This window comes from Ochotona princeps, chromosome 5 (genome assembly GCF_030435755.1).
Source record: "Ochotona princeps isolate mOchPri1 chromosome 5, mOchPri1.hap1, whole genome shotgun sequence".
Classification (NCBI taxonomy): Eukaryota; Metazoa; Chordata; class Mammalia; order Lagomorpha; family Ochotonidae; genus Ochotona; species Ochotona princeps.
In genome coordinates, this window is record NC_080836.1 from 41108041 (window position 1) to 41133665 (window position 25625).

General features: G+C 43.4%; 2 protein-coding genes across 20 annotated transcripts in view; one reads left to right on the forward strand and one right to left on the reverse strand.

Annotated features, from left to right (window-relative positions):
* BAZ2B (bromodomain adjacent to zinc finger domain 2B) overlaps positions 1 to 23934 on the reverse strand; it is a 360709-nt gene extending 336775 nt beyond the window's left edge. For all 14 annotated transcript variants that reach the window (XM_058664534.1, XM_058664527.1, XM_058664536.1 and 11 more), the window contains exon 1: positions 23816 to 23934. The gene's annotated coding sequence lies outside the window, so the exon portion shown is untranslated. The remainder of the gene's footprint in view (positions 1 to 23815) is intronic.
* A 66-nt stretch (positions 23935 to 24000) lies between these two features.
* MARCHF7 (membrane associated ring-CH-type finger 7) overlaps positions 24001 to 25625 on the forward strand; it is a 39574-nt gene continuing 37949 nt past the window's right edge. For 3 of the 6 annotated variants that reach the window (XR_009245447.1, XM_058664542.1, XM_058664544.1), the window contains exon 1: positions 24002 to 24187. The gene's annotated coding sequence lies outside the window, so the exon portion shown is untranslated. Of the gene's footprint in view, positions 24188 to 25625 lie in introns of all 6 variants that reach the window. The other 3 variants (XM_004577136.3, XM_058664543.1, XR_009245448.1) reach the window with 2 other exon arrangements.

Sequence of the window (25625 nt, forward strand, 5' to 3'; positions counted from 1 at the left end):
TGGAGAGAAAGAGAAACGCAAAACACGAAATCTCCTTCCACTTAAAATGAGCTTGCTGCCAAAAATTGCAAAACCCATTAAAAAAATCTTAAAACACTATCAAAAGTGATTTACATAAGTTGATTTACATAAACTTAATTTTAGGCAAATAAAACTAAAAATTTTTTAATTTATTTTTATTGGAAAGTCAGATACACAGAGAGGAGAGAGAGAAAGATGATTCACTCCCCAAGTGGCTGCAATGGCCAGAGCTGAGCCAGCCTGAAGCCAGGAGCCAGGAGGAGCCTCCTCTGGGAAGTGAGGCCACCAGGATACAAGTCTGTACCCATCTGGGATCCTGACATGTGCAAGGTGAGGACTTTATCCACTAGGCTACTATGCCAGGTCCAACAAATATTTCAAAAACAACTACGCTTAAGTGTAATTACTATGCTCAAAACAGGGGTTAGAGTTGTGGCTCAGTGCGTTAAAGTACTGCCTGCAATGACAACACCCCATATGAAATGTGGGTTAGAATCCCAGTTGCTCCACTTCCAACCCAGCTCTCTGGTAATGCACCTGCAAAAGCAGCAGAAAACAGTCAAAATACTTGGGCCTTGTCACTCACATTGGAGACTCAGGTTAGGTTCCAGGCTCCAGGTTTCATTGCTGTTGTGGGGATTTGGAAAGTGAACCAGCAGATGGAAGCCGTGTGTGTGTGTGTGTCCCTTTCTCCATATATCTCCGTCTTTCAAGCAAATAAATACTTTAAAAAGATTTCCAAAATAGTAAAGAAATCACATTCATCTTTAAAGGACAATAAATTGTGAAATAAAACGAGCCTCTAGAAATGAAATGAAAAATGTAGTCACTGAGATTAAAAACCTTAACAGAGTTGATAAGTACTAGACTGAAATATAATATATAAAATGTAAGTACTTATATTGAAGGGTAGTTTTACCACTTTGGATAACATATGTTTAGGGTTCTAGCAATTAACCGTATGACACACACAAATTAAGGTCGTTTAAGAAGGATATAATAAAGCATGTAAGAAAATTACCAAGAATAATTAAGTTTCTCACAATTAGTACTAAGTAGAAGGGAGTTGTGAAGACAGGCCTGCCTTGAGAGGAGCTGTGATTTTCAGCCAAGGGATGCAGTCAACCAAAGCCAGAACCAGGAACAGATGTACCACCCTCACTCTCCTCTTTCCCGCTTATCTGCTTAGGCTCTTTGTGTTAGCCAAACCACTGGAAACCAGGAGGCAAGAGTGCCCACACACATTGTTTGTGCAGATCAGCCACACAGAACAGAGTACAGGGTAGGCAATTTGGAGTGGATCTGGAGAGGTAACGTAAGAAACCCAGCACGGACACCTCTGGCTACATATAATAGAAACACCAACTGAGGGTCAGGCATGATGGCTCAGTGGCTAAATCCTTGCCTTGCACATACAGGGATCCCGTATGAACACCTGCTTCTGTTCTGACTACCCTATTCCTTTCCAGCTCCCTGCTGTGGCCTGGGAAAACAGTGGAGGATGGCTTGAGACCCTGCACCTGTGTGGGAAACCCAGAAGAAGTTTCCAACTCCTGGTTTCGGATTGACTCAGCTCCAGCAATTGTAGTAACTTGGGGAGTAAACCAACGGATGGAAGAGCTCTGACTCTTCTCCCTGTAAATGTGCTTTTCCAAGATTTTTAAATTGGTGATTTTTACATAATTAATTAGGGTGATAAGGGTCAAGGGCTACAGGAAGGTGGGTAAGACCATTATTTACACAGTCTTTTTTTCCTTCGTGTACCTGGGAGAGAAGGAGATAAGGGGAGAAGCCACATCCAGCTTCCCAAATGCCTCTGCACCTTGGGATGGAGGACAGTCAGCCGACACCACTCCTGGGTCCCTGATGTGAGAGTCCTGCTCAAGAGGTTTTGATAATTCAACAGTTCTGAATTACTGCTGCTCTCACCACTCCAGGCACGATAAAATCTCTCCAGAACCCTCTGGTTAATATAGTCTACCTTAGAGTCTCCGTTTGCCCAGTTATTCAGTGCCAACATTTGTTCTGGCCTTCGTCCTCTGTTGTGGTTCCATGTGTCCTCTGCAGGCTCCAATGTACTGCCATACTCTCCATGTGCACTGGATATGCCATCCACTGCTCCATGTAAGCCAGTGAGGAGGCACAGCTCTGACACATGCATTCCACAGTCAGATCTTGGAACTTGCAATTCTCTCCATGGTTGGGGTTCTGAGTCCAGCAGTTCAGTCCAGTTTGGGGGATCCCCAAAGAAACTTCATCTGAGGTGATCCCAGACATGATTCTTGTGTGTTCTTGCTAACACAGGATCTGGCACAGTGTGTTGCCCCAATCAGCTTACGCACATGTTGGTGGTTGCAATTCCTGGGTCAGTCCTACCTCCAGCCCTGTCTTCTACACAAACCAATGGGTGTTGGAGCCCAGCCTGATCCTGCCAACCACACACTCCGCCTCACACAAACCAGTGGGAGTTGCAGCCTAGTTGGAGCAACCTGCAATAACCCCCACCAGGCCTGCCCCCTACCCTGGTTCCTGTGCTTGCCAGTACGTACAGCAGACTGGTACAGTCTGTCCCACATCCAAAATAAATAAATCTCAAAAACAAAAAAGAAAAAACAACTAAAAGTGTATGTGGTGGGGGAGAATATTATCTTATATAACAAGAAAATAGAACAGCCCTTGTGTTAGTTCATCACCTCAATAAAAAAGTAATTAAACTTCCCTGAAGTTCCCTCAATTTTTTATTTAGAAGTTCCAAACACTACTTTTCCTTATAATTACTCTATAGGAGCATTAACACTGTTTCTTCTCATGAGAACTAAAACCACACACACACACGTATATATACTCTTTCTTGGGAATCCTTGTAAGAGATAGTTTCTTAAATTGTTATCATCTTGTTTCAAAATATATTTTTTAAAGATTTGCTTAATTTTTACTGGAAAGTCAGAGAGAAGAGACAGAGAGGAAGATCCTCTGTCTGCTGATTCACTCCTCAAGTGAGCGCAAAGGCTGGAGCTGAGCTGATCCAAAATCAGGAGCCTGGAACTTCCTCTGGGTCTCCCATGTGGGTACAGGATCCCAAGGCTTTGGGCCATCCTCTGCTGCTTTCCCAGGCCATAAGTAGTGAGCTGGTCAGGCAGTGGAGCAGTCAGGATTAGAACCAATGCCCATTTGGGATCCTGGCACATGCCAGGCAAGGATTTTAGCTGCTACTGTACTAGGCCCTTAAAATATTTCAAAAATATTTAATTTTTTAAATGAGAGTCAGAGAGAGAAAGAGAAAGGAAGGTCGTCCATCCACTCGTTCACTCCCAAAATAGTTCCAATGTTCAGATCTGAACTGGTTCAAAGCTTGGAACCAGGAGCTTCATCCAGGTCTCCCAACTGTGTTCAGTGGTCCAAGGACATGGACCATCTTCTGTTATCTTCCCAGGCCATTAGCAGAGAGTTGGATCACAAGTGGAATAGCCAGGATGTAAACTAGTGCCCATACGGTATAAAGGCACTAGGAACATTAACGCATCATGCCACTGTGCCATACCCACAGCCATCCTTTTAAACATTTTTTAAGGATTTCTGGCTTACTGAATAAATATTGTGAGTTTGTTTCCAAAGCACTATCATTCATACTGTATATTCTTGATGTTCTATTTATTTATACAGAAATTTCCATCTGTGTCATACTTTTGATAAAATGCAGGGATTAAGACAACCACCAACATGTTTAATTTTGTTTCTAAGGGAAATTAAGTTCTAAATGAAACATTTTTTAAAAGGCATTTATTAAGGAATAACTTGCATGAGTTCATTTTTCAGTGTACAATAGCTAAGATACTTTAAGTTCCCTTTGCCTCTGTATAGTTGTCTTAGTTTTCTTGTTGCTGATATAACAAATTATCAAAAAGCTGGCTACCTTGTCACAGACTGTGCCAAACTTACTGTTCTGCATCTCAGAAAGGTGAAACAGTTGCACGGGCCAGAAGGAAGGTATCTGTGGGACTTGTTCCCTCTGGAGGCTTCAGAGAAGAATCAGCACCTAGCTCCTGGTAACCTCGACAGACAGCATTCCTTGGTTTCTCAACACATTATTGCAAGGTATGCTTTGCCTTCACATTGCTGTTTCCTGCCCCATTAATTCTCTGACAACCTACTTATAAGAACCCCCGAGGTGAAATATATGGGATAGTCCAACATGCTCCTGGCATCTCAGTGTGTTCAGCTGTAAAGTTGTTTTTTTGTTGTTGCTTTTTTTTTTTTTTTTTTTTTTTTTTTTTGCCTACAAGGTAAAACTTGTAGGTTCTAGACCTGGATACAGTTACCTCTGGGAGGTCAGTCTCCAGCCTGCCATAGTTCCCTTTGCCTTTGGGGAACCTTTGTCACCCAGCGCCTGGCAACCACTGCTCTGTCAATCCCTAGAGATTTCCCTTATCTAGAATGTCATATAAGCGTCATCACAGCAGTTTGCGGCCTTTTGAGTTTGGCTTCTTTCATTCAGCATTATGAATCAGATTCATCCATATTGCAATGATAGGTATAATCATTCCTAATTATATGTAAGAGATTGAATAAAGGACACCCACAGATACCAAACTTTATACACAGCCAATTCCTTTAAAATGGCATTATATTATTGATTGGGATGATACTCTGCCAGCTCTACCTTCACACCACAGATGGTCTCACCAAGAAACCACTGAACTTACCAGGACAATAAGATGTTGGACTTTATGCTTGGTAAACACCTCCAATGAAAGAATCTCAACTGAATTTGAACTATGGTAATGCAACAAGGTGGAGCAATCCACCATGGGGGGAGAGTTCGGGGAGGGGAGGGGGGAATCCCAGTGCCTATAAAAATGTGTCACATAATGCAATGTAATTAATCTGATTTTCCAATAAAATAAAATTAAATTTAAAAAATGGCATTATATTTTGCATTTAACCTAAGATATCCTATTGTATATTTTACACTTTAAAAAGGTTGTTTATTTATTTACTCACTTATTTGAATGACAGTGACAAGGAGGAGCAGAGAAAGACACACACACACACACACACACACACACAGAGAAAGACAGAGAGAGGGAGGGAGGGAGAGAGAGAGAGAAAGGAAGGAGGGAAAGAGATTCAATCCACTAATTAATTCTCCAAATAACTACAATAGCCAGGGCAGGACCAGGCTGAGGCCAGGAATCAGGAACTCATTCTGGCATCTCACAAGAGTGGTAGGGTCTAGATATTGGGCCAACTTCTGATGTCTTCCCAGGCATATTACCAGGTAGCTGGATTGGAAGCTGAGTAGCCAGGACTCAAAGGGACACTTGGATATGGGATGTTGGTGTTGCAAGCAGTGATGGCTTACCCCACTGCAACATATTGCGATATAATGCTGATCCCCCTTCTGTATATTTTTTTTTTTAAAGATTTATTTTATTTTTATTACAAAGTCAGATACACTGAGAGGAGGAGAGAGAGAGAGGAAGTGGAGCTGCCGGGACCAGAACCAGCGGCCATATGGGATCAAGGCAAGGACCTTAGCCACTAGACCACACTGCCGAGCCCCCTTCTGTATATTTTTAAGTATTTCTAGATTGTGTGTAAAATCTAATATAATGTGAATGGTTTGTAGGTAGTATATGGCTTAATGAATAATAACAGGGACAAAAGTTTGCATATATTCAGTGGAGATGTAATAGTTTAGAAGAAAAAAAATGCAGTTTGTTGAATCTGTCAATGCAAAAGTGGCAGATGTCGGTCAACTGTAGCTTGTTCCTTTATGATGACAAGCATATTCTACCCCTTGTATATACCACACTTGATTATCCATTCATAAACTGAAATGTATTTGCATACTTTGCAGTTTTTGACAAGTATGAATAAAGCTTCAATGAACGCTAATGTGCACTTTTTTGTGTGAACATAAAATTTTCTCTTCTCTTCAGTTAATAGCAAGGAGTGAAATTTCTGGGTTGTACATTAAGTGTAAGCTTGACTTTCTAAGAAATCGCTAAATAATGTTCTAGTGTGGCTGCATCTCATATCCTGTGTGAAGCATTTACTTTTCTACTACATAAACTCAAAGAAAGCAGTTAGTATTAGTGAAGGAAGCAGTTTTGGATGGGTCAGTGTCTATCACAATGACAGGATGTGCTCTCCTCCAAAAGAAAATACACAGATAATATGGAACCACATTCAACAGACAGGACCAAAGGGCTGGTTTAGTTGATGAAGCCACTGCTTATGATGCTGGCATCCTACAAGGGTGCCGGGTCATATCACAGCTGGCCTACTTCTGACCCACTTCCCTGTTAATAGCCTGGGAAAAGTAGCAGAAGATGGTCCGAACACTAAGGCCCTAGCTCCCGTGTGGAGGACTGAAAGAAGCTCCTGGTTTCAGCCTAGCCCAGGCCTGGCCACATCAAACATTTGGAGAGTGGGCCAGCACATGAAGGATCTCAGTATATAACTCTTTTAAATAAATAAATAAATAGGTTCGGGCCTTGGGATTGGGGGCAAGTGCCGCTCCTCACAGTGTGGCGGCTGTGGAGGGTGCCCCTGCCGGGTCGGACCCAATGCTGGGGGCTCACGCCAAAGACACTGCCGCAAGGCAGTGAACGAGTCCTCGGCCTCCCCCAGGGCGGCCAGGGCACCATGTGGTGCCAGGCTCTGCCTGCTGGCCACCCGGCCAGGGAGCTCTGGGGTATTGATTGTCTGAATCGCTGCTTAGGTAGCTACTTGAGTCAAGGACGCTAAGTCACACTATCTAAGGCAGAGGCCAGGACAAGTGAGGGACTGAGATAAGCCGAGTCAGAGCAACCACTGGCAGGCGCACGATCTACGGCTAGGAACAGGCCCAGTTGGGGAGGCATGGGGACACCTTAACTGGGTTGAGGTTCCCACCAAGGGGCACGTGTGCTGGAACGGGGGCTGCATTCTATCTAGGAAACAGTTGTAGTCACCCGAGGCACTAGTGTGGGCTGGGATTGGAAGCACCAGGCCAGTTCAGATCCCAACACCATCTGGTGTCATGGAGAACCAGAGGGTAGATGTGGGACTGATTAGGCTGGGTCTCATTCCTCTCTTGAGCCATGCGTGAGCTGTATGTGGGTATGGACGAGCCATGGCCGGGCTGAAACATCCAACAACAAGAACCAGAATGGGGTGAAAGCCAGCCAGGAAAAGCCACTGTTCCTGCTAGGACAGGAGGTAAACTGGGTAGGGTTGGCTCAAGGACCCCCTGGCATGCACAAAATCTGCCACCGGGAGGGGTTCTGATGGAGGAGCCTGGGCAACTCCTCTGGCAGGACACAGTCCCTGCAGGTTAGCGCAAGAAGCATGATAGGAAACAGCCCAGAATAGGCCATGGAAAGTTTCCCACTGGCACACATTCAGCATGGGTCAGGAGCAGACCAGGCTGAATCGGTTCATGTCACCCACTGGCAAATCCGATCACCAGAACAGAGTGTGGGACGAGCCGGGTTTGGTCGCGACAAAACCAGTACACATTATGGAATGCCAGGGCGTGGTTGCCTGTACTGGATATGAATGCAGCACCCAACCAGCACACGTGAGATCCAGGAAGGGAGGGGCAGAACCAGCAGGGGGATTAAGAGGCTGGTCCCCTCGCTGGACAGCTACTCCCAATGGAGAGCGTGGGCTGGGATAGAGACAGACCAGACTAAGCAAGGCTACATCACCTGTGCGCTGCATGTGGACTAGACCAGGGAAAAGCCAGGCTGGGCTGATTATTCCTGCTGGTGCAAGCATAAATTAGAGTGGGTGAGGGATGTATGGGCATAGCCGCAGAAGGTGGCACTGGGGACTAATTCTGTCAAGTCAAATCACAGAACCACCTAAAGAGTGCATAAACCGGGACAGAGAGACCTGGGAGGGAAAAAGTGGGTTCCCCCTTCTTGGGTCACTATTCCCGTGGGAGGGCATGAAAACTAGGACGGGAGCTGGGATGGCTAGATAGAGAGGCACTCAACAACACCCGTGAGGGCTGGATGGTTGAGTTGGTTAGATAGAACTAAGCTTTAATACCCATTGACAAGTACAAGAGCCAAATGGGATGGGGGACAGACTGGTCTTCTGCTACCCATACTGGCAAACCAGGGTAGGGGACGGACCTGGTGGGGGTTATTTTGTGGGTCGCCCCGACTAGGCTGCAGCTCCCACTGGTTGATGTAAGGGCCAAACCAGACTGGACTGCAACACCCATTGGTTCCAGTGCAACTCGGGACCGAAAACAGAACCAACCCAGCAATTGCAACCACCAGCTGATCGGGGTGATGGACTGTGCCGGGCCCTGTGCTTGCTAGAACATACAAGAAACTAGTCTGGGACTACCTCAAAGTTTCTTTGGAGAACTCCCCAATCGAACTGCTGGACTCAGAACTCTAATCAAGAAAAGACAGAAGACAGAGCAGATCAATCATTCATCTCAGCTATATGTTGGCAGTGAAATATGGGGCAAACGGAGACTTTATGATGGACCATATCAATCAGTGGACGACCTCATCGAGCAAAACTGGCAGCGATTCATAACTGGAGAACTATTAACACCACTCGAGCACATATCTCAGAGCATGCCCCACATCCGGGACTTGGGGTGGGCGGGAATCTGGGTGGGGCTTTTCCCTCAATATCCCCCTTTACCTCAGCTACATGATGGAAACAATATGGACATAATAGTATTACCCACTTCCCTATCCCCCTGAACCTTTTTTTTTTCTTCTTTTTCTTTCTTTAACTGTAATTAATGATGTAAAGATTGTCAACAATAATACAATAAAATAAATTAAAATAAATAAATAAATAAATACTTTCTTAAAGTAGGATGAAGATTTATAAAGACTTCAACACTTATGCAGTAACAATAATTGTAGAAACGTATGTAGAAAGATACAAAATGGCCACCATTCTTTCCAAAATTGAGAGAAAAGATATCTGTCCACAAAATTGACAATATAGTCTGAATACTAAAGAAATAAATCATACTTGGATTCATTTTAATAAACACACAGATATTAAGGTTAAAGAGAAAATCTTAAAAAAGAAATATTTTGGGCCTGGTGCAGTAGCCTAGTGGCTAAAGTCCTTGCTTTGCATGTGCTGGGATCCCATATAGGAACCTGTTCGTATCTTGGCTGCTCCATTTCCCATCCAGCTCTATGGTTGCGGTCTGGAAAAACAGCAGAGGATGGCCCAAAGCCTTGGGACCCTGTATCTGCATGGGAGACTCAGAAGAAGTTCCTGACTCTTGGCTTCAAATTGGCTCAACTCTGGCAATTGTGCTCACTTAAGGAGTGAATCAGAGGATGGAAGATCTTTCTCTCTGTAGCTCCTTCTCTGTAGATCTGATTTTCCAATGAAAGTAAATAGATCTTTGAAATGTATATGCATGTGTGTGTGTGTGTGTGTGTGTGTGTGTATATACGCACACATATATATATATATGTAGAAAGAGAGAGAGAGAGAGAGAGAGAATTACTTAAAAGAAAATAAACTGACCAGAGAAAGAAAAAAATAGAGGGAGGGAGGAAGGGAGCGAGAGAGAGCGAGAGCGAGCGAGAGAGAGAGAGAGAGAGAGAATTACTTAAAAGAAAATACAATTGACTACAAACAATTCACCAACAACAGGAGAGGCAAGACATTAATAAACTTAAAAGTCTATTATTCTCTATCTGAAATACTTGGGACAAGGTGCATTTCAGAAGTGAGAGTTTTTTGATAGGAGGGAAGATATCACAAAATTGGTATGGCCCACAAGCTGTACACCATATAACGTTTCCAGTAACAGAGTTAGCAGTTAGCTAAGGCCCAAAAATAAAGCTAAAGCAGCAGAGTAATGGGAAGAGTTGAGGTGAGGCTCCAGAAGACAACACGGTAGAGAACATCAGATAGAACTGTGTTTTAGAAGCTGCAAATTAAATGACAACAACTTTGCAACATTCTGTAAACTAGTTTATCTATACTGCTCGTGCGACAAGAACAGGGTATCAAAGAAGTTAAGGTCTCCAAATCTCCAACCACCTCAACCCTCCGATTACTCCCACTTCCATCCATATCTCTCTTCTCTTGAGAAATTCACTTTGAAGGGTTTTTGATCTCTGATTATAGAATCATATTTTTCAGATATTCTTTTTGACCCAGACCAAAGATAAAGAATGTATTTTGCACCACAATCTAGGACTCATACTCACTCTCTTGCATAACATGAACACCTGAGATAAATGTTTCAGTAACAGTAACTACAATTATGTGCCAATACTCTGACACTGTTTGCCCTGGTTCATTTAACCCGACAAAATGGTGGCTGCACGTTATTCAACTACACTTACTCCATGACACACAAGTTAGCAACCTTCAAATGGACAGTGACTGAGAAATCTCCTAGGCATGTATAAACATGTATATAGTCTTTCATTTTAAGAAAAAATGGGACCACTGTAACTGCTTTTACTCATTTTCTCCTTTGTGTTATTTGGTGATATGCTCTTAAGTGTCACTAAAACTTAAAGCAAGCTGTATTTTTTTTTTTTTGTATAAAGTATTCATTCTTATATGATGAAAGAATTCTTTTACAATGATTCTATGATATAGAACAGAAAGAACAGAATCACCTGGTTCAGCAGTAACCTTACATCACAGATCAAAGCAGTATTTTTAAAGCCTCCCATAACACATGCTTCAAGTTCATAATCAAAATTTCCTGTCAAACAGGCCATGCTGTTTACATCATGTTTATTCACTAAAGTGGAATTTGAGGGTAGAGCTATCATTGCCTAAGAGTCATAACAGATCTGCTTCATTTATGCCTCTGTAATGCCCTTTTACGCATGCACATTAAACCAGACTGCTTACTGGTTAGTTTTGTTACGTAAAGTTTTTTGAGTTTAATCATAGGCCTCTATGCTTTTCATATGAAGAAGAAAACATGAGAGGTGTTTCCATCCTAAGGTAAATGTCACAGACAAAATAGAAAAAGGTACTATTAAGGACACAGTGCAATTCTGTTAATAACTTCCAATAACAATTGAAATTTAAAAATAATTTTTATTTAGAAAGGATAAATATCTACAAATTTTAATAATAGACAACAGTTTAATGCTTAACAGTGCAACTTAAGGATAACAAATGGAATCTCACAGTTTCCCCTTTTAATTTTTAAAACTTTTTTATTTTGTGATATCTTGAGGCTTACATAAAGGAGGAAAATACAATGAACCAACCACTGCTCAGATTTTGCTTTCTAAACATTATTCTGTAATAAAGGAAACAAAGGATCCTTGAATAAATAGCTGATTATGGGGTTAAAGTAGAAAAAAAAGGACAGAAAAAGAAGCCTTGTGTGATACTGGAAAGCAAGAACATGCTCAAAAAGCCAAAGTGAGGTCATTTACGGGGCCGTGGAAATCTACAGGAAGGACTCCAAGTGGTCAACGGCGTAACAATTTGAGTGACAAAAGAAATAATAGTATATTATATTATTATCACCCAAAGTATAAAATAAATTTATATAAGTCCATACTGATACAAATACAAAAATAAAAATAAGTGAGTCTAATTTTTAAAATAATATATGTAACATAAGAAGGAGCTATCTCTTTCAGGAGATGAGGCTTAACTGAGCCCTCTTAACCCCTCTTTTTGCCTTTGAAATGGGCTGCATCTAGACTGCCTTCCAAAGAATGGGAAAACTTGGGCTTTCACAGTAAGAAATGCCTGCAGACACTGCCTTAATCAAGATATTAGGGTCTACACCATTAGAGTTTACAACACCAGTTTTCTTTGATTACTTATACTTGAAGTTGTCGTATCTAAAAAAAGAAAAGAAAAGAAAAAAAAAGCTGAATTCAAGGTCAGGGAGATTTATACATTTTCCTCAAAGAGTTTTATAGCTGTGGTACTTACATGTAGGTCTTTAATCCGTGTTAGTTAATTTTTGACATGGTGTAAGTCAAGGATTCAACTTCATTCTTTGTAGGTCAATTTCTACTTGCTCCAGCATTGCTTGTTCCCTTTTTAAACAATTGTTCATTTATTTATTTGAAAGGCAAAGCATGAGAAAGAGACACACAGAGACAGTTCTTTCCTTTTGTAAAGAACCGCAATCTACAGGTTCACTGCCAAATGGCTACGATAGCCCTAACTGTAGGGTGGTAGTAAGAGAATGTTTCTCTTTTTCCCTGTATTTAAAAAAAAGAAGTATACTGAATTTAGCACACCATGAATTCATAAAGTTAATAATTACTTTTATTTGTAAAACATAAGTTACACATCCTCACGACTCAGTCCTCAAGAACAGAACCACATATTCCTATTATTTTTTAAAATGTTAGAATAGGTATTTCTCAATGAAAAAACAATACAGAAGGATTTTGAATGTTCCCACAATAAAGACACGTTAAATGCTGATTGGACATTACAGGTTGTATACATGCACTGAATTATTACATGGTTCCCTATAAATACAATTTGCCAAGGCTAAAACTTTAGACAAGTCTCATTCTAGTTTGTAGTCTACTTAAACACTTTTTTCTTTGCTCATCTTCATCATGTTAATAACTTAACAATTAAGTATTACAATGCTATTATTTTATATCATGCATTCCTTTCTTGAATAAAGAACACTACAAAATAACCTAACTTTGCTTAAATGAAATAAATTTCTTGCTAGCTGCTGATTGAAAATTCATTCCTTATTTAGGAAAACTTTTGTTTTTCTAAATAAGGAATATGTAGTATGTCTACTCAATGCCTGAGAGCTGCTTTTCTCATATTCTGATTTAGAAAAATGCAGTACTTTTAGTTGTTTCTGTACATTTCTCTCTTAATAAAGTACTGCCAACTGTTTCTCTGAAGCTTTTTTCACCCCTAGGTAAGACTAAACATTACCAGTTTTCATTTCTGGACATTATTAAGGATTTTTAAAACAGAACTGAAAAACTTTCTCCCAAAACCTTCTAGAAACAATTCTGTACTGCCTGACTAGACTTTTAATGCTACAGTAAGATTGGTGCTTTATTTATTCAGGTTAATGATTATTAATAAATACCATTAAAATCCTTGATACACAACTTCACAAAAATAATTTCCTTTTACAACTTCTCTATCAATATCTATTATTACCAGTAATAATAAGATTATTGTCAGAAAAAATAGGTATTAACCTGAGATTGTTATTAACCTGAGAAAGTAAATCCTAGCAAAAAAAGAGGTACCAGTATTTCTAGAAAATTATTAATTGGTATAACACAGAATAAATATTCATGATTTGCTCATATTTTCATTCATATTCTAGGATCCTGGTATGCAAATACATGCTCAAACTTATCAGTTCAAGCAACTATTTGACAAGAACATAAGCCCAGAAAAACCCCATAGTAAGTGGACTTAAAAACAGCAAAACACTTTCCCAAGAAAAATTTTTCCGAAGACAGTTTTTCCTCACAGTTGGCTAAAATTAATCTATATAAACAAATGAAAAAATCTTTTAATAACTAAGTTAAAATATTTTTAGAAGTACATGTTTAGAAGAGAACAGTATTCAAACCACAAAAATGTCAATTACCACCAACACTACCATGCTTATGTGCTACACTAAATCTAAGACTTTTAAACATTAAATACAAACTAAACATTTAAGGTATGTCAGCAACCCATTCCATTATGGGATGTTATAATGGAAAAAAATCCAGAGGTTTTTTTTTTCCCACCAGTGTAATATCCATGGTGAAATGGCATACTTGTCAAAAGAAGTGACACGTTAGGGATAGAGTTATGCTGTAGCAGCTTAAGCTACTGCATATAATGGTGGCATGCCATATCTTGAGTGTTAGTTCCAATTCTGCTGCTCCACTTCCAATCTACCTGCCTTTAACTGGGAAGGCAGTGGATTATGGCCCAAAGTGTTTGAGCCTCTGCCACCCATGTGGGAGACCCGGGGACAGTTCTGGGCTCCCTGGCTTTGGCCTGACACAGCCCAGGCTGTTGTGGAGATTTGGGGAGCAAACAGGATCTCTCTTCTCTGACACTTTGCCTTTCAAATAACATCTTTTAAAGTAGATACATCCCGGGCCCAGTGTGATAGCACAGTGGTTAAAGTCCTCACCTTGAATTTGCCAGGATCCCATATGGGGGCCAGTTCTAATCCCAGCGGCTCCATTTCCCACCCAGCTTGTGGCCTGGGAAAGGAGTTGAGGACGGCCCAAAGCTTTGGGACCTTGCACCCCTTGGAGACCTAGAAGAGGCTCCTGGCTTCGGACTGGCTCAGCTCCAGCCTTTGTGGCTGCTTGGGGAGTGAACCATTGGACGGAAGATCTTCCTCTCTGTCTCTCCTCCTCTCTGTACATCTGTCTTTCCAATAAAAAATACATAAATCTTGAAAAAAAAATAAAGTAGATGCATCTTTAAAACAAATAAGAACGGCTATAGCTACATATAGCATGCTACATTTTACTCTAGGACAGGAAACAGGGTTATTTAAGAAATAATAGGAAGTCTGTGTGTATGTATGCAAGTTTGGCAAAATTATAATGTATAAAAGTACAAGTGAAAATTGTTAAATAAATAAAATATATTTAGTTGTTTTAACAAACTGCTGAATAAGGAAAATAAGAACAGTAGGAAAAACAAGCATCATCTCCGGGCAGGCTGGTAGAATAAGATGCACTGTATAAGGCAAAACCAGTTAAACATACTGGATGATTTCGAAGGAAACAACAGCAGCTATCATTCTTCACATCTGAATAGACAGGAGACAGACATGCAAATCAGTGTTAAAAGATGAAAATACTATGATATTGGCACCTAGGTCTCTATTGAGTAAAAATTAAAACTGGACCTTACTATTTTAATCAGATTTTTAAAATTCAGTTTTTTCTCAAACATAGGAGATTGACTGGGGTTAATTAAAGGAATCTGAAAATGCAGAATATGACATGAAAAAATCCAGGGGTATGCAATGCTTTTTAAGCTAAACTGCAAACACATTAGTTACACAGCAAATTATACTTGGACTTTGTCATATAAACCATTTTATGGCAAATGATACTAGATGCAGGGACTGGTGTAGGCTAAATCCCATGCCAGTTGGGTGCCAGCTGTTCTATTTCCAATCCAGCTCCCTGCATAAGACCTGGGAAAGCAGCAACAGATGGCTCAAGTCCTTGGGCCTCTGAATCCACATGGGAAACCTGGAAGAAGCTCCTGGCTCCTGGCTTCAGATCAGCTCATCTGTAGCCACTGGGGCCATTTGGGAAGTGAACCAGCAGAGAGCAGACCATCTCTCTCTCCTTCTCTCTGTAAACCTGCCCTTCAAATAAAAAAATGCATAAATCTTTTCTTCTTAAAAAAAAATACTAGATGCCAAAACACCTGAACCACTGTGAGGGTAGCACAGTGGTAATATCTATTATAAATGTAAAAGAAAAAATAAACAATTTTAAAAACGGGGATTCAGAGAAGAGGTACTATGGAATAAAGAAAAAAGAAGACATATATTTAAATTTGATTCTGCTCTATAAATAAGTGATAAAGAAACAATGTCTGCTTACATACGTATAATATACACAAACATGACCATTTTTAATATTGTGTGACCATACAGATATAAAGGCGGAGACATACACGGTCATTTGCAATATCAGATGCAAAGGATGTCTGTGAAGCCAAATTAAAGAGAAAAATAAAGGGGGAGAAAAAAGAAAATGAACATAAAGGGACAAGAAGAGGCCTATATTAAAGTAGTTATATGATATAATCACAAATATATCATTTTATAAAATACAAGTTAAAACAAATATTTTAAGAAAGTCACAACCAAGTTTGCAAGAAGAAATGTTGAAGGAATTTACACCAGTATCTTCAGCTTCTAGTTTGAAAAAAGTCCTTGATTATTATCATTCTGAAGTCTGGGTGTGCATATATGTGTATATATTTATACATATACATAAGAGCACATGACTAGGCTAGATGGTATAGAAACAGAACAGTTCAATCTGAATTTGTGGTTTATAGCTCAGTTAAGCAAACTTTCTGTGAAGGAGCAGATGCTAAATATTCCAAGTTTTCTGTGTCATATAAACTCTGTTGTAACTGTTCAACTGCCTGTTTTAGGGTGCCAGCAACCATAGATTACAATGATGAATTTCATCTGTTACCTTGGCAAGGCCATAGAACCCAGTAATTCAATCAACACCAACGGAAGCGTTGCTGGGAAGGTATCATACTGTGGCTCTTTCCCTACCCCACCTCTTTCATGTTTGTTTATTTGCTGTTAAGACGGAGTGACAGAGAAAACAGGGAGAGATCTTTCACCTCCTGGTTCACTCCCCAAATGCCAGCAACAGCCAGAGTTGGCTCAGGCTTAAGTCAGAGGCCTGGAATTCTATCTGGGTTTCCCCTGGTGGCTGACAGAAACTGAAACGCTTAAATCATCAGCCACCTCCCTGGAACGTTGGTAGGAAGCAGAGTAGCTATGACTCAAACACAGGCCTCATAAGCAGCAACTTACTTCTTGGGCAACACCACCAGTCCGGATGTGGCTGAAGTTAGGTGAAGTGAGATTTAACATGAATGGGCCTTATTCAGTGGGTCTTCAGCCACAAAAAAAAAAAAAAAAATTAAATTAAAAAAAAGTTTCCCAGAGAAGAAATTCTATTTCAAGAATGTAGCATCAGGGGAGGTGCAGCAGTTAAGACCTTAGTAAAGATGCTCTCATCACACATCAGAGAGCCTGGGTTCAATTCCCAGCTCTGGTTCTTGATTTGAGTTTGCTAATGCAGATCCTGGGAGACTGTGATAATGGTTCAAGCAATTGTGCTCTTGTCATCCACGTGAGAAACCTAGATTGTATTCCTGACTCTTGGCTGTGACCCTGGCCCAATCCCAGCTGCTGTGAGCATTTGGAGAGTGAACAAGCAGATGAGAGCTATCTTGATTTCTATCTACATGTGTGTGTCTCACTACTTCTCAAACAAACAAAAAAGGTGTAAAAGTGTACAACCAACTCCCAGCTGTTTCCTGTCTGGGTCAGATGTTCTGAAGCAACTAAGGGCAGGGAAGATTTTTGTAGTGAAATCTCGACTGTAAGCTGAAGTTCAAGTGGTGTCTCTTCATGTGCTTTTTATCTACATGTAGCTACTTGCTTTGGGTATTGAAAGCAATCACAGCAAAAGTCAATGGAACGTTTTGGATGTTCATGTATTAACTACAGTACCTGTCAATAAAACTTAATATGGAGAACAATTTATAAAGCACCAGGTCAGGGTTATAATATTTTACACGTAGAAGGTATGCATTCTGTCAAGGATTTAAGGCAAAGATTTTTATGCATTTTTTTCCTTGTCAAGCAAACTGATTTTATTCACTCCTTTGTTTCTTTTTTAAAATTAATTAATTTATTTTTAATGTTGTTTACACACTTGAGAAGGATGTATGCCCATATGGGCCTCTGATTAGGGTGAGAAGGGTAGAGATATGGAGAATGAAGAGTGGGACAAATGTTTCCACTTTTTTTTCCTTTTTCTCTTGTATCTGCAGAGGGGGGAATAAGAGAGGGCCACTCTTTGCTGTCAAACTACATCAGCACCTGGGGATGCAATATGGTTATTTGACGTCATCTGAGAGACCCTGACATGGGGAAGAATGTTCTGAGGGTGTTCTTTGAATAGTTCTGATAGTTCTGAGATGTTGGTTTTATTGCCCCAGGGTTGAAAAAATATTTCCAAGGTCTATTGATTGACAAAGTCCACCTCAGTGCATCCACACATCCAGACCCTTGCTGCCAAAGCTGGGCCAGGAGAGATGTTCACCCTTTTCTGCTTCCCATCCTCTGACATGGCACTTAGCTTCCTCTGCTGGCCTGGAAGATCTGGCTGTTTGACCCCCATGTACATTTGGGTATGTTGTCCACTGCACAGGCATCACAACTGAGGAGGCTCAGTCCCAGTACATGCACTCCAGGGTTGGACCACATATCTTGATTTTCCCAATGGTTGGAGTTTGAATCTAGCAGACTAGTTGGGTAGAACCCCAAGAAACCTCTCCTGGGGTAATGCCACAGCTGACTCATGTGTGCCAGCTAGTGTAGGGTTTGGCTCAGTCTGTCACCCACAACACACCCACATCAGCCTATGCATGAATGTATCTGCCATGGCCAGTTCTGTTTCCAGTCTTACCTCCCATGCAAACCAATGGGTGTTGCAGCCTAGCCCAACCCAGCCTGCCACAAACACAGCCCTTACACATACCAGCAGGTGCTACAGCCTAGTCAGAGTGACTTCCAACAACCCCAACAGGACCACCCCCAGTCCCAGTTCCTGCACATGCAGGCATGTGTAGCAGTCTACTGTGGCCCATCCAACATCCCATCTGGCTCTTGTACACACTCATAGGTGCTGCAGCTTAGCTCAGTCCTACCCACCCTCAGACCCAGCCCACACATATGCCAATGGGGCTGCTGCCTTATTCAGCCCAGCCCACTCCCAGCCTTGGCTCTCATGCTCACTAGTGGGAGCTGAAGCCCAGAAGAGAAGTGCCCACAGTTCCCCCTACTAGGCCCACTCCCAGCCCTGGATTTTGCACTTGCCAGGGGTACTGCAGTTTGACAAGACTTGCACTCCCAGCACTTGCTGGTGGATCCTATGGCAAAGCCCAGCTGGCCTACAATTATTCTGTCTCTTGTATGTGCCAGCAGATGTGGCAGCCTAGCTTAGCCCCGCTCTCCTACAAACCCAATTCACATGTTGGCTGATGGGTGTTGCAGCTCTGCCCCAGTTTTCCCCCAGCCCCAGCTCTTACATTTACCAGTGGGAGCAGTGGCCTAACAGGTGAATCCCTGAAGTTCCCTTAAGAGGTTTACCCCCAGCCCTCGGTCTTGTGTGTGCTGGTGGGTGCTGTGACCCAGTCTGACATGGCCTGTTTCAGCTAGGCATTCAGCAGTCCAGCCTGTCCCCAGTCCTGCTCATGCTGGTGGGTGCCATAGTCTAACCCAGCCTAGCCAGCTCCCCAGTTCCAGCCCTCATGTGAACCAGTGGCAGTTGTTGCCCAACCCAGCTCAGCCTGCACCCTGTCCTGGCTCTAGCACCTGCCAATGGGTGTGGCAGACTGGCTCAGCCCAGCCTGCCCCAGACCTAACCCACATGTATGCCAATGGGTACTGTAACCTGGCCAGGCCTGGACTACCCCCAGCCTTGGCTTACCAGTGGGAGCTACAGCTAATAGGGGAGTTCCACAAGTTCCCCTATCAGACCACTACCAGTTCTGGATCTCCTACACAGGCTGATGGGTGCTTAGTGCAGCCTGACCTGACCTGCCTCCAGGTCCAGCATTCACTGGCAGGTACTACATGACCAGCATACATCCATTCCAGCTTTTACCAGAGGGTGCTACAACCCAGTCCTGCCTGGTCCACTCCCAGTCCCAGCTGTTGTGTGGAGCAGCAAATGCTGCAACCTAGTCCAACCCATTCCACACTCACTCTGGCTCTCTTGGATGCCAGCAGGTGCTAGGGCCCTGCCCATTCCAGCCTACCCTAGGACCCAGCCCATCAGATGCCAATAGGTGTTGCAGTTATGTTCCTCCTGGTCCACCCTATCCCCAGCTCTTGTGCTCACCAGTGGGAACCCTCACATGTGCTGAGGGTGCTGTGGTCCAACCCATCCTGAGACCTGATTCTTGGGTGTGCCTGTGTGCGCTATAGCCTGGACCAGTCCAGCCTACTCCCAACCACAGTTCATTTGAGTGTCAGTGAGTTCTGTAGTCATGCTTAGCTTGGCCCATCACTACCCCCAGTTCTCATACAAACCAAGCCACATACCTCCTAAAATATCCACCCCCAGACCTGGTTCTCTCATGTGCCAGTTGGTGTCATGGCCAAGTCTAGTATGATCCTTCTCCTGCCCTGACACTTACTGGCGGGTACTGTGGTCTAGCCCTGCCAGGCAGGCCCCCAGCTCTAGCTTTCATGTGTGCTGGTGCTTGGTGGGCAATGCTACCAAGTCCAGCCCAGTACCACAACATGGGCATGTGCATCAGTCTGACCTAGACATGTCTTCTGGTTTCCCCTCTCTAAATCACCTGCTCTCTAAACCACCTCCTTTATCTGCAAGTAAATTTACCTTGGAAGGCCCCAGCAGTCAGTCATTCCACACCTGTGGAGCACTCCCTCAGTGGCCCTACTCCCAAGAATCCCCAAACCCTCTTCCCAGGGCTATCCACAGTGTTCCCCACCACCACCTTGTGTGGCCCCCAAGGTCGTCTGTCTTCCAGTAGGCACTCGGTTCTAGGCTCTAGGCCCAGTGGAGGTGGCACGGCCTCCCAGAGTCAACTTCTTCACATATCTTAAAAAAATAAATAAATAAAATAGCTAACAATGCTGGGTCTCTCGTAGATTAACAGAAACATGGCATTAAGCAGGCCCAGAATATTTCCAAAGTTTAAGAAATAACCAGCACTTGGAAATGATAACATTTGCAAAACGCTAATAACAATCATCTCTCTTCAAAATAATGATTAAAAGGGGGGGAAATAAGAACTTCGAAATTCATTATCTGGAAGAGAATTCTGAGCTATCAGGTACATGAGAAAACACTTTATTGAAAGAGTAAAGAGTTATAAATGGCAAGCAAGTTTATAAAGAATGAGGAGGAAAACTAGCAACAGTCAGGCAGACCCTAATTTAGAGACAAAGCCATGTTCGAGAGTCGAAACTAGCAAATGAACAAGAATATTTGGACACAGAAAGGAACTTCAGAGTCAGCCACAAAGAATAAAAAGTTTAACAAAGGATGGTTAAGTGGAGGAACTCGGCATACAAGGCAGCCATGAGGTCTAAATTGCTTGCCATAGTTCAGACTCAGATACTTGCTTCCCAAATCATTTTGTACTAATTTTTATTTCAGAAAATATGGTCACCATTATATCCATCTGCAGCCACAATTCTTGGAAAAATGCCACTGAAGGAAGAAAAATCTCAATAATTATATATATGTTTTTAAGATGTTTACTTAACTTTTGAAAACTAGAATTAGAGAGAGAGAACTGAGAGAGAAGGAGGTCATTTCCTCACAGGTTCACTCTTTAGCTGTCTGCAAAGGGCAGGGCCTGACCCCTGCATGCTGCATGGGTTCCCTATGTGGGTGCAGGGACACAAGCACTTAGACCACCTTCTGCTGCTCTCCCAGATGCACTTGCAGGATTCTGGATCAAAAGTGGAGTTTCTGTACTGGTGTTCATTTGGGCTGCCAGCATTGCATATGGTGGGCTTAACGTGCTGGGCAACAACGCCTGCCCCACAATAATGACTTTTTGGCAATGATAACTACTTAAAAAGCCAAATCATGGAGAATACATAAAATAATTTTTAAAAAGTCACTGTAAAGGAGTAAAAACTGGGGGAGTGTGCTGTGGCACAGTGAACTAAACTGTCTCTTGTTATGCAGGCATCCGATAACAGAGTAGCCAAGCAGAGCACCCCAGCTGCTCACTTTTTGATTCAGCTTTCTATCAATGTGCCTGAGAAGGCAACAGCAGATAGCTCAAGTATTCATGCCCAGGTCACCCATGTGGGGTATCAGGATGAAGTTCCGGGCTCAGACATTGGCCCGGTTCAGCCCAGACTACTGTGGACATTTGGGGAATGAACCAGCAGGGAAGATCTGTTTCTCATTCTTTCTGTTGCTCCACCTTTTAAATCAATCAATAAATCAATCTTTAGAAAATAATCTAGAGAGAGAAAAATGGGGTGGCATTTAACAAGAAGAGCAGTCCCATTCATCTGGAGTCTTTATACTACTGACAGTAGAAACTAACAGCCCTAAGTTCTGCTCTGCACAGGAGACCAAAGCTACACTCATCTCTGATGATACTGTCTTGGCTGGATCATCTGCACACATCTATGCCAGGTTTGGGGGTTCTAGAAAGAAGTTTCCACTGCCAGGAGAATGATGCAGTCATTCCCCTTAGCCTAGAATGAAACTGAAAATAAAATTAAGGGACCTCTGTAATACAAAGCTCCCATAAGAGACAAGACATGGACTGCAATAGCTAATAATTATGGAATGTTTGCTATGTTCCAGGAACACATGCAGTATCTTATTTAATACCCTCAACAACCTTACAGTACTATTATTAGCTCAGTTTACACAAGCAAAGTAGGTGGTAAAGTTAAGGAATCGCTCAAGATAACAAAAGTAGTAATAGTAGGACTGGGATTTGAACTTATGTAGTTTGGTTCTTCAAAACACCCACCGGCATACAAATATATGGCTACCTTAATCCTACAGGGTTACTCAAATACATTAAAATATATTTTTCTTTAAAGAACAAATTAATTGGGGGAATCCCAGAGCCTATGAAACTGTGTCATAAAATGAAAAAAGAAAAAAAAAAGAACAAATGAATGCCCTCAAAACTAATCCATGTTCATTTTATCTCAATAAAGAAACAATCATCATTTCATACTCTACAAATTGGACTGGCACTAGTGTGTCAATTTTAAATAGCAAATCTTCTTGAGGTTTATTTTATTTCTATTAGAAAGTCAGATGTACAAACAAGAGGAGAGACAGAGAGGAAGATCTTATGTCTTTTGGTTCATTCCCCAAGCAGCCGCAATGGCCAGAGCTGAGTTGACCCGAAGCCAGAAGCCCAGAGCCTCCTCTGGGTCTCCCATGTGGGTGCAAGGTCCCAAGGCTTTGGGCCATCCTCGACTGCTTTTCCAGGCCACAATCAGGAAGCTGGACGGGGAAACGGGGATGCCTGGATTAGAACCAGTGCCCATATGAGATCCCAGGTGTGCAAGGCGAGGACTTTAGCCACCAGGCTGCCGTGCCAGACCATAAATAGTAAATCTACACTTGATCTTAGCCAAAAGGTGGAGAAGCGATTTAAATAGTAAATCTTAAATCTTTAAAATGTCCAGCGTTTTACAATTTTTCATAATAAAGCATGGGTAGGGTGTGTACCCAAGCCAGTGTGAAATGGAATGACCGTGATGGACCCTCCACTCCCTTCAGATCAACACATAAATCCTACATTTCAATTCCTGCAATTATCTGGACCCAATGGATTGCTTTTCATTACTTAACAAAATAGGTCACTTAAAATCAAGTGTCTTCAGTATGCGTCCAAGTTTCAACAACGGATATTTACTGTTCAATAACTTTGATACATTATTCCAAACCCACTTACATGGCGCCTATTTCCTCTAACCTACTCCTTTTTATTTATTAGTACTCATTAATATCTTAGTTTACCACACTTAGTTTGTGGAAAGTCCCATCTCATATTCACCTTTCTCTAGACAGATGAATTTCCATACGCTACCCAAGGTTAACACCACAATTCTGAGAGACATGACTGTACCCCAAACACCAAGACTTCGTTGCCACAAGGTTGGCTACCCTGGCAGGGAAAGACCTGCAGGCAAACCTACTACTAGGGCGGGCAGGGCAGGGCGCTAGCCGGGAGGAGGGGAGGTCGAAAAGAGGAGGGCTTGATTCAACACTCGCTGCGCCACTTACTAAGCGCAAAGAAAAAAAAAAAAAAAAGCCGGGGGGAGGGGGCTGGGCGGTATTTTGGGCTTGGGGCCCGGTTAGTGGTGATGCGGGGCCAGAGTCCGTGGGTGGGGAGCCGCCCCTGAGAGCAACCGGGCTGGCTCGGAGCCCTCACGCCAAGCCGGACACGGATGACCAACCAGGGCCGGGCCTCCGGAGCCCGGTCCCGGCACCCGCACCCTAGCCGGCCCCGCCGCCAGCAAGCCGGCCGACCAGCCGCCGCCGCTTACCAGTGGCGCCTCGCTGCCTCCCGGGGGGCAGCCCTTCAACGGCTGCCGCAGTCAGAGCACCACCCCGCGGTGGGGCACGTCGAGCCCGCTCGCAGCTCTCGGAGTCCCGCAGCGCCACTCCTCTCGCGAGAAGCCGGAGAGGTCCGGGAAGTCGAGGGAGGAGGGGAAGGGAGGGGCACTTAACGGTGGCGGCTGCTTGTGCGCCGGATCCTGGAAAGGGCCGGGCGCCATTGTGCTTCGCTGCGGACTGCTCTCCGCCCCCACCCCCCTCGCCACCCCCAGTCAGAGAGGCCTCCGACGGCGAGGCGGGACGCGGCGGCGGGATCGCTGTGAGCGCGACGCGCCCTGGTCAGCGCCGGCTCCGGAGCTGAGGTAATACATTGCGGGGACTCGGGCTTCCCCGTCCTGGGGTGCTGGTGGGGGAGGGGAGGAAATGCCTCTCCGGCCCGGGGACGTGACGGGCCGCTGGCTCGCCCGACTGGGGCGCCGGAGGAGCATCGGGGCCCGCGGGGACGGAAGGGAGCGGGCGCGGGCTTCCCTGACCGGTGCGAGAGTTTGTGTCGGGTGAAGAAGGGGCCGACTGTACGTCTTCGTGATGGCCGGGTGGAGGGGAAGGGCCTGAATCCAGCTCGGGCCTGGCGGGTGCGGGAGGCCGGGGGTCCCGCGGGTGCGGTGGAGCCCCGCATAGGATGTCCCGAGAGAGATTAAATGGCGAGCCCGAGTCGGAGGCGGCGCAGGGTCGGGGCTCGGCGGCCTCAAATCGAGGGGGGCTTTGGGGAGCCCCCTCACTGCCCTGCTGAGAGCCGCGGCGCTTGAACGTCGCGACGCTTGAGGGGGTGCTGCCTGGGTCGCAGGCAGTCACGTCTCCTTTAGAATCAGCACGGTGGTGGTGGCTTGGACCCAAAACCGACCTGTTGGCGGAAGAAGTGGAAAAAAAAATGGAAGGCTCGAGTAGTAGACTACTCGCTGGGTTTTGGTGAAACTGCGCAGTGGCGATTCGTGTGTACACACAGCAGCGTAGAACCTGCCCTTAGTGGTTGGCGCTGCCTACAGAAATCAGTTTTAATCCCCGGGGAAGGCCTCTGGGGGGGTCATCAGTGGTATTGTTCAGAGAGTAGACGTGTATAGTAGAAGTGAATTCAGTAAGGTTTGGCAAACCTTTTTTTTTCCTTTAGTTTAATTTTCCCTGCCTGTTACTCCCACCTACTCGTTTCTGTCCAGAATGAAGAGGTAGGGTTGATTTTTTTTTTTTTAATTCCAAAGCTCAAATAGTACACTGGGTAAAGAGGGAGGCACATGGTGTAACTAGAGTTTTTTTCCTGAAGGAACAGTTGGGCTTGAGAATTGAGGTCAGTGTTTCATTTAACAGCTCCGTAGCGTTGAGTTTGAAAAAGAGTTAGAAGCAGTGGCCCTTGCGTCCAAAGAATTGGGTGTGATGTTTGATTTTCACCGTAGTGATTTGACCCCTTCAGATTTCCTCAAGAATATAGTTTAATCCTTAGAGTTGAGGTGAAGATGAAGTTAGATGAGGTAATCTGTGAAGCCATCAACACTGGGGCATGTGACTAGTGGTGATTATTTTTACTGAACACAAGGACTTGGAATTGAGGACCCAAAGTGCAGTGGTTTATATCCAAGCATTCTGGTCAGAAATTTAAAATTTACTTCAATAAGGACTGGCTACTTCCTGCACACAGGAATATATATAATCGTACAATCCATGTTTTCTAGGCAAGAACTTAGAGTGCTTTTTTTTTTCACCTTAAATTATGTTGCAGATGTAGACAGATTGTGTAGAGTCTTGGGGATT